The 16,572-nt window shown below is 38.7% G+C and overlaps 1 protein-coding gene across 1 annotated transcript in view; it reads right to left on the bottom strand.

Moving 5' to 3' along the window:
- Positions 1-14,590, bottom strand: part of SCEL (sciellin) — a 101,117-nt gene extending 86,527 nt beyond the window's left edge. The window contains exon 1 of the mRNA XM_045839253.1: positions 14,446-14,590. The gene's annotated coding sequence lies outside the window, so the exon portion shown is untranslated. The remainder of the gene's footprint in view (positions 1-14,445) is intronic.
- Between the last annotated feature and the right edge of the window lie 1,982 nt (positions 14,591-16,572).

The raw sequence follows: 16,572 nt of genomic DNA, 5'->3' as shown, positions 1-16,572 counted from the left end.
GATAACACATGTATGATTCTACATGGATGTTGTTTTTTAGATTTTCCATGGTGTCCCACCTCAGTCCTCTTCTCTTTGGCTCTGCTGGGCAAGGAGGAGAGTTCAGACAATACTAATACTTTAGATGATTTTATAGTAACTTATATTTGATCTCATTTAGTTTCCACAACAGCACTTTAAGAGTGACATAATCCATCCTGTGCAGATACAGAAGCGGAGAATCAGCTTGAGTAGCTGATGATGCGTGGCAAAGCTGGGACTCAACCTGAGGCTTTCTAGCTCAAGACTCATCATTTTTTCTCTATGCCAGAGACTCCAGATGGTCAGCAATTCCTGCAGAAAGTTGTCTAGAGAAAAGCAGGTATTTCTTCTTTATATCTAGGGCTGGCTCTAGTCAGATCCAACATCCTGTGAGAGGGTCTGATAGTTTCATGCCTTTGGCAGCTAGGCATTCTCCAGAAGGCCTAACGAAATGGGATTGAATGAGATGAGACTTCCAGACAAGTGCATGGCTCTTAACCTCTCTCTCCCTGCCAATCAATAGCCCTGGGTATCCTAGAACACCTCTTTAGCTCCACCCCAGTCTCTGATGCATTTTCTAGGAATAGTTTCCAACAAACCCACTTGCTTTCCCAATTGTATTATCTTGTTGCCTCTTGCATGAAAGTCCCTTGGCCTTTTAGCCTCACCCTCCCCTGCTCCGAAACTAGCATGCCCTGCAGAAGGTAGGTGCAGACAACCTGGGGCCATGAACCGACCCTAAGGACTAAAGTCACATATTAGCAGTGGCAGAGCAGGAGGTTAGGAGGAGCCTGGCTCCTTCACAGTGTCATAGAGCTGCCACAATAGCTCTGGAGTATTGATCTCTGAACTTCTCCTTGCAAGAGAAGAACAAACCTCCTAATTTGTTCAGGAGATTGTATTTCCATATTTCAGTTACTCAAGCCTATGTCCTTTCTACCTGTTATGAAGTTATTGTGGAGCAAATAGAAAGTCTAAAAATTATAAGATATTAGTGACTTATTTATTAGTAAAATACTATTTCTAGCAAATATGTTTATTTGTTCAATGTTCCCAGCAAGGATTACATGCTGAGTCTCTACTATATGTTTCAAGTTGTGCCACATGTGTGATGCATGTTATCTTACTTAATTCTCCCAGGTGAGTATTACTATATTTAGTTATGGGAACCCAAAACTCAGAGAGGCTGAATAATCTGCCCAAGGTCACACAGTAAATGACAGAACCAGATACGGTGATTAAGTGTAGATGACTACAGCCCTACGGTCTTTTTACTGTACACCATACTATAAGTCAGCTAAAGAACCACGTGAGATGGTCAATACCTTGGAGTCCCAGAAAGTGGAAGGTAATGGGAGAGTAGCTGGGAGGCACAGCAGCAATGAATGACTGCTCCATCATCCCTGGACAGCTCAGCCTCGAGCCTCACCTGCTTCACAGCCACATTGAAGCCATGAGTAGCCTCACACTATATCCTTCCCAGGATCTGTCACCCTGCTAGAGAGCTTGATAATATTTTATACTTTTTCCTACTCATTGACAGAAGGTAAATGAGAAAAAAACTATCATGTATTCTATTTTTAGGTGATCATAGTTGAATGAGTATGCAGGAGTTTTTAATGCAGGTGACCAATATTGTAGAAAGTAAAATGTTTCTCTTCAAATCTATGTGTGTTTCTCCTCCATCTCCTGTACCACCTCTGTTGGCCCCACCTGCTCTGGATTTCTTTCTTTTCTTTCCTTAGAACCCACCGGCCATTTCACCCTAACCATCTCCTCATGTCAACCCATCAGGGACCTCAGAACAAGTTTAGAGACTCCAATCCAGAACTGCTGAAGCGCAAGCCCCTAATTCATCAACCTCTAATTTCACAGAAATGTTACTGCAATGGGACTCTTTTCATCTTGCCCAGAATATAAAGCAGTATTTTTATACCTGAATATTTCTCGTTATTATAAATGGATGAACCACATATGTCTCTGTGAATAATGCCTTTGTTAAAAACACAGCCTTTCATAGAGTGGATTAGAGACTACAAACCTCTCAAATTGGTAGTATAAAAAATATGTGCAGCTAAATGTTAATTTTACATTCTTTAAAGGAATTACTTATTTAGGGACTGAGGTTATCCTGAGTTACAAATCTACTCAACACCCAAATAATGACACCTTACCAGTCTTAGCTCAGCCAACTGGGCTGATATCTTAGTGTGACCATTCAGCTTCATTCTAATGAAGTTTTTAACTTCCCACAAAAAAAGGAAACTCTGATCTTGGCCCCTCCAAAAACTATTACCATTGCATATGACTAACAGTGCCAGATGCCAGCAACTGTGCTTTATTGTGGAATATTATGGCAAATATATGTGGAAACTGTGTGCCTCCATTTTGCTAGAAACTACAAAAACCTTCTTTCCCTTTAAAAAAGCATTAATACACAAGCTGGAAACTCTGATGTGAAATCATGATGTCAAAGTTAATGAGAATAAAGGGGAAAAAAACCTTTTCAACTTCCGGCCCACCTCTGGCCTACAGCTTTTGCCCAAAGACATCTGTCTTTAAGTTTTAGATGAAACCACTCATCTACAGTTCTGAATCATGAATAATCAACTTTCTTAGTTCTCTTTGGATGTATTTGAAACTCTAAAACATCTCCTATTTTTAAAATTGTCTTCTATTGGGCTTATCTTTATCTCCTTGTGATTGTTCTCAATTTCCTTCACTACATTTCTCTTTTTAGTAATAAATAGCGCTTCCCTGGGACCATATAGAGGTCCATTAGGTAATCTGCTATTCCCATACCCCAGTAGTAGTCCAGTTTCCTCCTGTCCCAGCTCCAAGAATTCCCTGGGCCACCTCCCAGCTAAAGTACAATCTTATTCTTCATCTTTTGGGTCCTCGTGACATAAAACCTTTGTAGTCTCACTGTTCCCTTCCCACCTAAGGACAAAATGTCTCTTGACTTGCCTTATAATATCATTTGTACCATTCCCTGCTAACTTTCTCTTAAGAAAGATGATATAAGCAAAGAAACTGGAATTAAGTGGGAGGACCAAAAAAAGAGAGAATAGGAAAAGTAGGACAGAAAAGGAAAAAAATAAAACAAAAATAAATGAACAAAATAGAGGATGAGAAAAAAACAAGAAAGAGAATCCTATTCTGACTCTTGATATTTTGGAACATGTGATAGTCTCAGCTGCCTGAGCTAAAACTTATATGTGCTGTTTCATGTAAGACTCACACAGGCTTTAAAGATGACACTGTTATTATTCTCACTGCATACCTAAGTGACACTTTATGACCAATGGTTTCAATGAAGTCAGACTCCTTTTGTAAAAGAGCAGGGCAGGAGCTGGAAGTGGGTAAAACTGGTTCTTTCTGGAAAGAGGTTTTAGGATGAGTAGTTTGCCTGAGGTTACATAGCTAGTACACCTTTGGGATTCTAACCCAAATCAGCCTGACACCAAAGTTCCTGTCCCAGAAGCCCAGGAAACATAAAAGGACCAACAGGTACAAAGTTACCAGACTGAAAGAAAGGGTGAGAAGAATGACATCCCCTTTGCAGTACAGATTCATGACGGGCCTCAACCAAGAGTGAGACATGGAGCAGACTTTCTTTGATTGTTTTCCAAAGTCTCATGAGATCAGCACAGAGTGATAATTGAATATAGTAACTGCTCCAAAATTTTCTAATCAATTTATCAAGTCTCTATAAACTTATGTGAATTAATGTCTTCACAGAAAAAACAAATATAAATAGTCACCTAGGGAAAATCTTCATAGTGATAGAAAATATTAAAAAGCTAACAGAAAATAAGGAAAGAAATACAGCAAAAATGTCCAGGAAATGGCATATGTACACACCCTGGTGGAATTCACCTTTGTGTATGAAAAGTCTTGAGGGTTTCATAGCCCAATAATAGTGCCATTACTGCTAGCATTTCAATCTTAGAAATTAGTTGTAATAGGGAAAACTCCTGAGAAACTTCAAAAGGACACATTCTATTAAACCATTTTTCAATAGAAGAATATGTGGGATGCAATAATTGCAAACCAATAAACAGAAGCATTATCAAGACTTCCAGTCAAGATGGCAACATTGGCAGACATGGCTCACCTCTTTGCACCACCACATCAAAATTACAACTAAAATATAGAACAACCATCACTCAGAACCACCATAAATTGAGTCAAATGGAAGTCTGACAACTACAGACTTAAAGAAACCATATCATCACAACTGGTAGGAAGGGCACAGACATAGATCTGGCTGATCCCACACACACATGTGGTGGATACGAATTCAGGAGAGATATCTTAGGAGCAAGGAGTCGCATCCCCATCTCCACACCAGACCCCCCAGCCCAGGGTTCCAGTGATGGGAAGTCCCCACAATTCGTGGTTATAAAAACCAATGAGGATTGAGTCAGTGGAGAAACTGCTGGAGCCCCAAGCAGTTCCTCTTATTGAACCCACACACAGACTCACCTACTCAGACTCACTCCCTCTGAGCTCCAGCACTACCCTAGCAGCTTGAAAGGCACCAGTGGTATATAGGGAGAGACTGAAGTGTCTAGCATCAAGGCAAACAGACACCATTGTTCCTTTTCTAAACTATGCCCCCACACAGCTGGCAAGCTGGTGTCATATCTAGACTCCATCAGCTTGGCTAACACTGTTTGACCTACCTTGGAGATCTCCAGAAACTCCATACCACCCAAGCTGCTTTTCCATATGAATGGCTTATCTTGGCTCATGCTTTACAACTTCATAAATCCTCTGGAACAAGCAACAGCTGGCCTCAGTGAGCCTCAGACCTGGCACTAGCAGCAGCCAGCCTAGATTCACAGCTTGGCTGTGCCTGGGAATCTCCAATCCCAGCACAAGTAGCAGCCATCTCAGATTGAATTATAGCTTAGGTAGGGTGGCCCCGGGGAAAACACAAGTGGGGGATGACATTAGCCTACACCACCTGGGACCTCAGAGCTGGTGCACCCAGTAGGCAGCTACAGACCAAGTAGGAGCACCACCACCCTTCCCCTACACAGCTGATCTGCCACAGAGGGTGAGATTGGTGGTAAATGTCACAGCCAATCCTTGCAGCTGATGGGCCCAGGTAAATTCCTCCCATTGATCTGCCAACAGCATCCAAGGCTCAACTACAAAGGAAGATATACTTAGCCAGTAGAAAGGGCACACCTTGGGTACCCAGCATAGGTGATAGGGGAGGCTATGCCACTGGACCCAACATGACATCTACTACATTAGGCCACACTACCAAGACACAGAGTCAAAGCAGCTCTACCTAATACAAATCTGTCAAATAGAGGAGAACCTGTCAAAATGAGGAGACAAAGAAACATGGCCCAAATGAACAAACAGATCAAAACTCCAGAAAAAGAACTAAACAAAATGGAGATAAAGAATCTATCAGTTGCAAAGTTTAAAACACTGTTTATAAGGATGCTCAAGGAACTTAGTGAGGACCTCAACAGCATAAAAAGATCCAGTCAGAAACAAAGGAGAAACTAATTGAAGTAAAGAACAATCTACAGGTAAACAACAGTAGAGTGGATGAAGCCGGGAATCAAATCAATGATATGGAATGTAAAGAAGCAAAAGACAATCAATCAGAACAAGAAGAAGAAAAAAGGATCCAAAAAAAATGAGAATAGTGCAAGCAGCCTCTGAGACAACTTCAAAAGGTCCAGCATTCTCATCATAGGGATGCCAGAAGAAGAAGAGAAAGAGAAAGAAATTGGATATTTGTTTGGAAAAAAAAAAAAAGAAAAACTTCCCTAATCTGGTGAAGGAAATAGATGAGCAACTCCAGGAAGCACAGAGTCCCAAACAAGATGGATGCAAAGAGGTCCACTCCAAGACCCATCATAATTAAAATGCCAAAGGTTAAAGATAAAGAGAGAATCTTAAAATCAGCAACAGAAAAACACATAATTACTTACAAAGGAGTTCCCATAAGACTATCAGCTGATTTCTCAAAAGAAACTGCAGGTTAGAAGGGATTGGCAAGAAATAGTCCAAGTCATGACAAACAGGGACTCACAGCCAAGATTGCTCTACCTAGCAAAAATATCAGTTAAAATTGAAAGGCAGATAAACAGCTTCCCAGACAAGAAAAAAACTAGAGTTGATCATCACCAAACCAATATTATATGAAATGTTAAAGGGACATTTTTAAGAAAAAGAATAAAATCAAAACTATGAACAATAAAATGGCAAAAAAACACAACCCTCACAAATCTATCGATAATTGAATCTAAAAAACAAACTAAGCAAACAAGAAGAGCAGAGATAGAATCATGGATACAGAGAGTGTTTTGATGGTTGGCAGATGGGAGAGGGTTGTGGGGGAGAATGGGGGAAGAGGTGAGGGGATTAAGAAGCACAAATAGGTAGTTGCAGAATAGCCATGGGGATGTAAAGTACAGTATAGGAAACAGAGTAGCCAGAGAACTTATGTGCATGGCTCATGGACATGAACAATGGTGGGAGGATTGTCTGAGGGACTGGAGGTACTTAGTGGGGGGACAAAAGGGGAAAAATAAGGACAACTGTAATAGCATAATCAAAATATAATTTAACAAATAAAATAAAGTGCACATAAAAAAGAAGCATTATCTTCTAGATGATAAATTAAACAAAACATCAAACAACTACTTATTACCTAAAAGAACATGAAATACTACCTAAGGAGGAAACAAACAGGGTTTCATAAAGTGTAAATGTCAACAAGTCCATTTAAATTAATGGGCCATGTTTATTCTAAATGTGCAGTGGAGAAGGAAATTGAAAATAATCAGGCTGGCAGACACATATAGCCTGCTGCAGTGGTTGTAAGTTGAATTCCAGATTGGTCCTGGAAGGAGGTTATTGTAGCTTCCACTTACTCCTCTGCCATCTTGTGTCTCATAAGGGTTGTAAACTGACTATTTCTTTAGTCACATGGTCTCACAATCTGAGTTTAACATTGGGAAACCTGCTCACTGGTGATGAAAAAGTTCAGAATGTAGCACAGATGAAATCTTTTAGCTAGCTAGAGGTCTAGAGTCTGATACCCACCAACCATAAGATTTTCTTACTGTTTTATTTTATTTTTGATAAAAAACCCTCACCCACCCTTGTTCCCACCAGTTATCTTTCCTGCAGAATGATAACATTCAGTATAAACATAAAGTATGCCACTCTGTGAGACACTGATCTGTTTCATTTGAGAAAAACACTGGCCTAATATTCATTAATAAGAATACTGTCTAATAAGAATGACCTATCACCAGAGCCACTCACAGGTTATTGCCAGTTCTGAGAATATTTGTTAAATGAGTGAAGACCCAAACTTGACCATGTACCATGAGCCAAAGCCCTGTTAGTTACCTTAAATACTTTATCATATTTCATATTCACAACATCTCTGTCATGTGGTCATTTATTATCTCAATTTTATATATAAGCAATTTTATGTCTCTCTCATTATATTAGTCATGCATGCTTATTAAAGAGAATGTGGAAAATACAAGAAAGTACGAAGAAAAAATCAGACACTTTTCATCAATCATTGTGCCTATTAGATGCTACAGTTACATGTTTTTCAAATGCCACTTAAAAATTATTTCTTTTGCAACTATAGAGTATTTCATCTTATGGGTCTACTTATCAATATAGTGTAAGTTTTCTATTTTTCTGCAACAAAACCATACAAAAATCATTGAATATCTTTCTGATTGTTTTCTTTGAACAGATCCTTAAAGGTGAAATTACTTGCCAAGGGGTATAACTTTTAAAATGTTCTTGGTCCCTATTGTCAAATTTCTTTCCATAAACCTTATACAAATTTATAATCCACCAGCAACATATAAGTGTCCATATGTTTGCCAGGAGTTTGAATCATCACTTATTAATCTGTTTAATAATTTAATAGATGACATTTTTTCTGCTTCAATTGTGTTTTCTCTAATTTTATTGGTTGTTTCTTGTTTTGTAAATTACCCATTGGTTATTATTATGGATTTCTTAATATTTTCTTTATCAGAGATACTCATCTGTATTTTCCCAGGTTTTCATTGAGCTTCTAATTGTGATTTTTCTTTTGATTGGCAGCTTTCTATTTTGCATTCCCTGTCTTATGGACTCTTCTAGTCCTTAACGATCCCTGTAGCCCATTCATGAAACTTTCTGACCTCGAAATCCATGAAGTCACCCAAGTCCTACAACTCTACTTCTACATATCTCTGGATTGAGTTACTTTTTACTTTCAGGACACCAGTTCAAGTTACCATAACCTTACTGTTTTAAAAGCCTCCCAGCTCCATTTCTGATCTCTAGATTTGCTCTCTTCTAATCCGTTATCACCTTAAAACTCTTCAGTGGTGCTCTGTTTTGGTCAGGATAAAATCCAAATAGTTAATACGGCTCACAAGTCCACACTCTACAGCCTTATTTCTTCCAACTTCCCATTCCTCACTCAATTCCAACTTCATTCAGCTACAGTGAGTCATTACAATTCCTTGAGGGCTCCATCCTTTTCATCACCTTTAAGCTATTGAGCTCACTCTATGGCGTGTGTCTAGAATACTCTGTTCACTGTGTAATTTATTTTCAGGAAAGACTAGTATTTGAAGTCATGCATTAGATATTCTCCTGGAAGTATTCAGTGATATCATCCCAACCTGTCCCATGCCTTCCTGCTCAGGTGGAGTGAAGGGCCCTACTAAGTATTCAAAGGGCAAGGGGTCCTTCTTTATAACATTTCCATACTGACTGCCTGTTTGTCTGACTGAGTATTCTTCCCTCATCCCCAACACACACACATACATGTAAATCTTGAGAGCATAACCAAGACTGTCTTCTCCCCAGTTGTATTTCAAAAGTTTATCATAGCATCTGGCACATAGTCAGTTTCAGAGGAATATTTTGTTGGACAAATGAGATTAATTATATGTTTACACTTTTTTTCTCTAACCTATGTGGGTTTACTTTGGTCATGGTTGGTGCTCATTGATATATAATTCATTTGCCATGCATTAAACTCTAATATAGTCTAGAATATGCTCTGTAGTCATCTTTTCTATTCAAGAAATTTGTTAATTATTCTTTTTTAATAATATATTTTAATATCTAAACAAACATTCCCTGATTAATTTTCTTTGCTGAAATTCTATCAGCTATCTTCACTCATTCATTTCTTTCAGATAAACTTGAAAATCATTTTGTCTGATTCCCAAATGTTGGGATACATATTCTATTGGAACTTTTTATTAGAATTGCATGAGTCCTATGTAATGGTTTAGGGAGAGCTGACATTTGTGCTACTCAATTTGCCCATCCAGGAACAGTGCTTAAAGGAGATTTTACAGTAAATACTTTTATTTTCTTCATCTGAGAACCACATTTTTCTTGCAGAGATTTTTTTCTTGATGTTTTACATTTCTTTGTGCTACTATGAAAGAAATAATAATATAAAGGGTTATAGGATGTCATATGATATATACATGTTTATATATCATTCACTAAGAACCCGAAATTTTCTCTTTATGTGTTGGTGCTGTGAGATAAGCAGAATCATGCAAGCTACCCTTGGCTAAAGTGGGGTTGTGATTAAATCCATGTCAGGTGGACGTGGATTTAATCCTTTCGAACTGTTAACTAATGACAAAAGAGTATGCTGGGAAGGAGCAGGGAAGAGGGCAGGGTGTCAGGTGAGTGGGTTTTTGAAAAATGTTTTAACTAAAATGAAATAATATAAGTCATGATATCACAAAATTCCTAGAGGAGAACACAGGCAGGAAAATTTCAGCTATCCCACACAGCATATTTTCACTGATAGGTCCCCTAGAGCAAGGGACATAAAGGAAAGAATAAACAAATGGGACTTTATCAAATTTAAAAGCTTCTGCACAGCTAAAGAAAACATTAGCAAAAATGAAAAGGGAAACAACCATGTGGGAAAATGTATTTGCCAGTGATACTTCCGACAAGGATTTAATCTCCACAATATATAAAGAACTCACAGGACTCCACACCAGGAAGATACTCAACCCAGTTAAGAAGTGGGCAAAGGACTGGAACAGACTTCTCTAAGGAGGACATACAGAGGGCCCAGAGACACATAAAAGGATGCATAGCATCACTAGCCATCACAAAGATGCAAATTAAAACCACAATGAGATACTGTTTAACAGCAGTCAGAATGGCCATTATAAACAAATCAACAAATAACAAGTACCAGTGAGGTTGCAGAGCAAAGGGAACCCTAGTGCACTGTTGGTGGGATTGCAGACTGGTACAACCACTATGGAAAACACTATGGAATTTCCTCAAAAAAATAGAAATGGAACTGCCATTTGACCTGGCAATTCCACTGCTAGGATTATACCCTAAGAATCCCGAAACACCAATTCAAAAGAACCTATGTACCCCAATGTTCATAGTAGCATTATTTACAGTAGCCAAGTGCTAGAAACAGCCAAGTGTCCATCAGTAAATGAATGGATCAAAAACTATGGTACATTTACACAATGGAATACTACAGAGCAGAAAGAAAGAAGGAACTCCTACCCCTCACTACAGCATGGATGGAACTGGAGAGCATTATGCTAAGTGAAATAAGTCAGGTGGTGAAAGACAAACACCATATGATCTCACCTATAAGTGGAACATAATCAACAAAAGAAACAAGCAAAAATATAACCAGAGACATGGAAATAAAGAACAGACAGTGACCAGAGGCAAGGAGGGAAGGGGATAATGCTGGAAAGAAGGGGAAAGATCAAGTTGAGAAGCAAGTAAGTGTGAAGGAGCCGTGGATGCAGACAATGGGGCGGGGGGAGGATTGACTGTGGGAGGTGAGGGGTGGGGAGGCAGGGGAGAGCAATGGGGAGGGGGAAGGGGACAACTGTAATTGAACAACAATAAAAAATAAAAATTAAGTAAAATTAACTCTCAATGTAGATGTACAATGCTTATCTTGTGGCTTCTATGCTTTTCTGGAACATTGCCATAGTCTCTCGGATGTGTGTATCCCAGTTTGAAAGTGTGGTTTATTGTTCGCTGCTTTCCCCCAAAGAGTCCATATAAAGCAAACATAATCAGATTTAAGGCCAGAGAAATTGGGTCTAGAAACACAGAATAAATTATTTAGATGTTTAGAACTTTCAAGCATACAATTACAATGACTATTCGGGACTCAAATGTGTTCCCATGTCTACAAGTAAGCCAGTTGTCTTTAATAGATAGCTATAAAGTGCATTCTTCCAATTAATGATCACAATAAAAGGATGATTTATATCTCTAAAAAGTATAGCAACTAATATAAAATGCAAACTTAGTAAATGTAGTTGTAACTTGACAAAGCATCCACTTGTGAAGAGATCTTTCCTAAATTCTAAAATCTCATGAATTTTTATAATAAACTAGAAATACATAGATATATGTGATAAAGACTTTTGATTAAAAAGTGAACTTAACAATTGCAGACAGATATGCAGCAATTAACATGTCAAACCCTTATTTCAAAGTTCTCAGCAAGGGAAAAGAAATCAACAAAGGGCTTAGAAGCAGGATATCAGCAGATAAGCTGTATGAAACCAACAAAGATTGCCTTTGGACTGCTGGCCAAGGATTTTATCACTTCCTTCTTAAAGAACATTTTAAGTTAATGGCAAAATCATAGGTGACATTATCAGCTAAATCATGTTTTCTTTAGTTTACTGCTTAGTGAATAATATGATTACATGCGATTTATTCCACAGTATGAGTTCAGTCATTCAAAACACATCCTCTGTTTTGTTTATAAAGTCACCAGAAAAATAAACCTCTCAGGTATTGCATTCCAAATTCCTGTGGTTAATCAAAAACCTCCCAGCAAACAAAAGTCAAAGACCAGACAGCTTCACTGGGAAACTCTACCAAACAGGCAAAGAAGAATTAATATCAATCCATCACAAACTCTTTCAAAAAACAGAGGAGGAAGGAACTCTTTCAAACTCATTTTATGAGGTCAGCATTACCCTGATACAAAAACGAGACAAAAACACTCCAAGAAAATAAAATTACAAATAAATAACACTGTCCCTGAAGATATAAACGCAAAAAGTTCAACAAAATATTAGCAAACCAAAATCAACAATAAAATAAAAGGATCAACACCATAATAAAGTGGGGTTTATTCCAGGGATGCAAAGATGTTTTTCCATTTGCAAATCAATCAATGTGATATACCATATTAACAAAATGAAGGATAGAAATCACCTGGTTATCTCAATAGATGCAAAATTTGAGCCCCCTATGTGATAAAAACCTCTCATCAAGTGGGTACAGACAGAGCATACCTTAACATAATAAAAGATATATATATATATATATATATATATATAACAAAATGATAGCTTATATCATACCCTAAGGTGAAAAGCTGAATTTCTTATATAATCAGGAACAAGACAAAGATGCCTTCTTTCACTACTTTATTTTTTACTCTCTATTTTTTAAAACTGTTGTACAGTTGTCTACATTTTCCACTCTCACTACTTTTACTCAACATAGTATTGGAAGTCCTAGCTAGCCACAGCAATTAGGCAAGAAAAAGAAATAAAAGGCATTACCTTCCTACAGAGGGGCTAACAGTTCCTGAGATTAAAACCTCATCAACATGATAAATAACAAGATGGACTCCATAAGCCACAAATTAAAAATATACCTCATTATATCATAGTCATACCATGCACCCTGTAATAAATTTTCAAGTGTCACTGGGTAAGAATTCTCATTTCTATATCATTTGTAGTCCATTTACAAAACCAGAAAAAAGTTCAGTTATTGCTACTACATATTCAATGCAAAAGAAATTTGAAAAATCACTGAGGAAATTTAGTAAGACAAAAGTCAGGTAGGTGACCTGGCTTCTGCTCTGGTTCTTTTACTGTGATCTTGACTAGCTGCTTAACATTTATATTTTGTTGTCCTCATCTAGAAAATTCATGAGTTAGACTAGAAGACCCCATGCCTTTTCTAACTGAAAATTATGTCAGCTGGATCTGAGAAGCTGAAATTTTAATAAAATTCCTGGCCTGTTTATCTCCATTCTCTTTCTATCCTGACATTTAGAATCAAGCAAATGTTTTACTAAAATTTGTACTGATGTCATATCTGTTTTCTCAAATTGATTTTTCAGTGCTTGAAACACTGGTACAGCAAATACTAGAAAGACTATATCTGTGTTATAACTGTGGAAGTGAAAGTCAGTTTTAAATTTGATCATGTTTCATGCAAAGTAAAATTATAATTCACAAATGTTAAACTTTAGCTCTCTGATCACTATAAATGTTTGAAAGCCAAGTTACAAAATTCTTCAGTAAACCTTCAGGACCTGAGCCCCAGGCCCTCCTGAGACAGATGTGACCTGGTCAGCGAGGGAAGTGATGACAACTCTAGAACTTAAGGTTCAGCCTGGTGACACTGTGGGAGGTGCCTCTCTGAAGGACACAGAGCTGCTAGTTGCAAATTTTGAGTGGCCCCTGCATTTGATTCCTGCAGCTCTGCATCACGAATGGAGACGGTGGAGAAAAAAATACGTCAGACAAGTCAATTTAGCTATTATTTATAAAGGAAAGCCTGACGAAAATAACTTTTCTATTCTTATCAAAGGGCTTCTAAAACTGGTTTTTCAGGATGAGGATATGAATAGAAATTGAAAACTGCCCCCATACACATTCATCAGTTCTCAGGGCAGAAACTCAGGGCATGACGTAGAGAAGCTGACCATGCACACAAATCCCTGTGAAACCACACACCCTATTTAACCCCAACCTGCTTCATTCCTTGGCACATTAATGCAAACTGCGTGACTTTCTTAATGGGGAAAACAGAGAGGATGGGGAATGTGTCTGGCACCTCTCCCACAGCTCTGTGACGTGTAATGTTTCTAGTAGTCGAAACCCCCCAGATAGAATTTATTATCTATAAAACAATAGGTTTCATCATTTCACTACAAGCATCATCTGTAGAAACAGGGAGATCCTTTTTTAAAAAATGTTTTTGTAGTCACTTGAGAAAATAGACCAGCGGGTGGGTGCTGGTCCCATGACTGAAAGAATTTCCTCTCCTAGGCAGGATGGGACTCTCTGGCTGACAGCTCCCAAACAGAAACTCGAAAAGGCTCCCAGGTATTTCTGTGATGCCTGCAGATGTGTAAAACTGCCAGGGAGTTGAGAACAATGTGATCTAAATCACAACAAGGAGTAACGAGCTGTCGACAAGCAGAACAGCCCATTGGAAGCTGTCAAAATGTTAACTGGAAAAAAGACAAAGTTAATACAGTAAGTTCTCATTTTCATCATTTGCTTAGAAAACAGAGAAAGTTATACAGGTGAAAGCAGACATACTTATGTTTGCAGATATAATTCAACTTACCTCTCTTGAGCAGAAAACCAGGACTTTTTGTCTGAACAGCCGACAGTGATTCCCCAGGTGGGTCCAGCTGAAACCGATGTGTGTGCCTGGAGTTTACTGAGTCTGGTTTCCACCTCCACCTGACTGTGTTAATGAACAGTTCAGAGGCTTCTCCCTCAGTGTCTGAGTCATTCAGGCAGGGAGGATGTGGGTGGTGTGAAACAGGGTGTCACCTTGTATAAATACCAATTCAATTAAAACAGGCTCTCTCACAGACCCACCATCTTTGTTTGGTGAATTCTTCATATAATTTATGGCCTTGTTTGGCCAAACACCCAGACAAATAAAAAAAATGTGTTGGTGTTATTGCTCTTTTAACTGCTATCAACAACACACACAACTATATCACTGATAAGGTGGCATAGTACCCAACCCATTTTGGATTCTTTTTGAAAAAAAAAAAGAAAAGAAAAGAAAAAACTCATGATACGGGAAATCTCTATCTGCTCATAGTACCCGAAGGCTGGGGTACAGATATACCCACAGGAAGTACATCACTCAGAGGAACCAAGATCCTTAAAGAGAGAAAAGTCCTTTGGAACCCTGAGATCAGAAAATATGAGAGGAATCTGTTACACAAATTCTACACAGGGAGTGTTTTGTAAAACTCTCAGAGGGAAAATATATTCTGAAATATAAGAATTCTGATCCTTTTATTATTTCACCATGCACAATAATGTGGAAAGAATGCTTAAAACTCCTTTCCCATCTGAGGGGCAGCAGCAGACTCCACCTGCTCCCGAACAGAAACCCAGCACCTGCTTCTGGTGAGGAAGGAACAGCACAGGAGGGGGCTCCTAACACACAGGTTCTGAAACACACCTTCTGTCACGGCTGCAGAGGCCGTAAAGGGGCTCAGCACATCTGGAACATCGCTGAGAGAAGCCGGGTAATTAGAATTCCATGGGTCATCTTTATTAATCTGTCACACCAGCAATCAACCCATCCTCCCAGCTTTAAGACAGCTCCTGAAAACGACAGTTCAGCTGAACTATTGTCACAGAAGTGACTATAACAAGAAGCAGAAAGATTCAGATTGGAAGTCACAGCAGTTGCAGTGTGCAGCCACTGTGAACGGGGACATCAGCTCTTTAAGGCGCCCTTATTCTTGGCTGAAGGATTCAAAAATCCAAAACGGAAATTGTTCTTCAAAGTAACATGCATACATGTGTGTATGTTTATTCAGCCCTTTTATGGAATTTTATGTGTGCAAAATATGATAGAAATATGTTTTAAATTTGGCAATGCCCATAAATGTTGGCTGGATTGAGGTTGGATGTTAATACTACAGATGAGAAAATTAAAACATCAAGGTATGATGTGGCTGAACTAAAAAAATAAATTAAAAGTTATATTCAGCATTCATTTGGCCAAATGAAGGGCTAACACAGTTTCAGAGCTGACTTGTAGGGACAGGTAGTGACTTCCATTATAGGGAATGTTTAAATGTATGGTTCTGTTCTTCATAAAATATAGAACCAGAAAAATAAGTTTTTACCATGTAATGAAGTAAAATGCACTGCATTTAAGTCTTCTGAGCTTTTAAGCAATTATTTCTGTGCATAATTGAGGGTTTCTCTTATTTTTCGTACCAGGAACCCACACCACTAAACCACACCAGTGTCCTTTCATTTGGAACCAAATCTTTGATTCCAAAGAAGAGCTAGTTCTAAATGCTCGGGGAAAATTCAGACCTTATCACTAAACAGGCATTCAGCAAAAAATCTGCCCCAAACTAAGAATTTCAGAGTGTGAAGAGGTCAGTCAAGAACGTGCATGGGTGTGAAGGTGGCCAAATAGGGTTTGGCCTTGGTTTCACTCGGGCCTTGAACTAGGAAGCCTTGAGCATACTTAGCATAACTTGACTCCACCACACCTACTTCACTGTGAGTGTCGGAGTTCCTGAGGTCTGTTTGGAGCATGCGCTCCTAGGCCTGCGATGGCACATGGTATTCTTGGCTGGCCCTGCTGAGTGCTGGCTGCCCTGGAGATACCATGAGGTTTGTAGGACAGATTCGGACTTCCCGGGGAGAGCGCCATGGTTAGTTAGCAGTGTCTGCCACCACTCCCAGACGGGGAAGTGTTGGC

Source organism: Phyllostomus hastatus, unplaced genomic scaffold (assembly GCF_019186645.2).
Source record: "Phyllostomus hastatus isolate PE091 unplaced genomic scaffold, TTU_PhHast_1.1 phas_contig_29, whole genome shotgun sequence".
Lineage (NCBI taxonomy): Eukaryota > Metazoa > Chordata > Mammalia > Chiroptera > Phyllostomidae > Phyllostomus > Phyllostomus hastatus.
The sequence above is the reverse complement of the archived record's forward strand: the minus strand, read 5'-3'. Positions and strand labels throughout refer to the sequence as shown.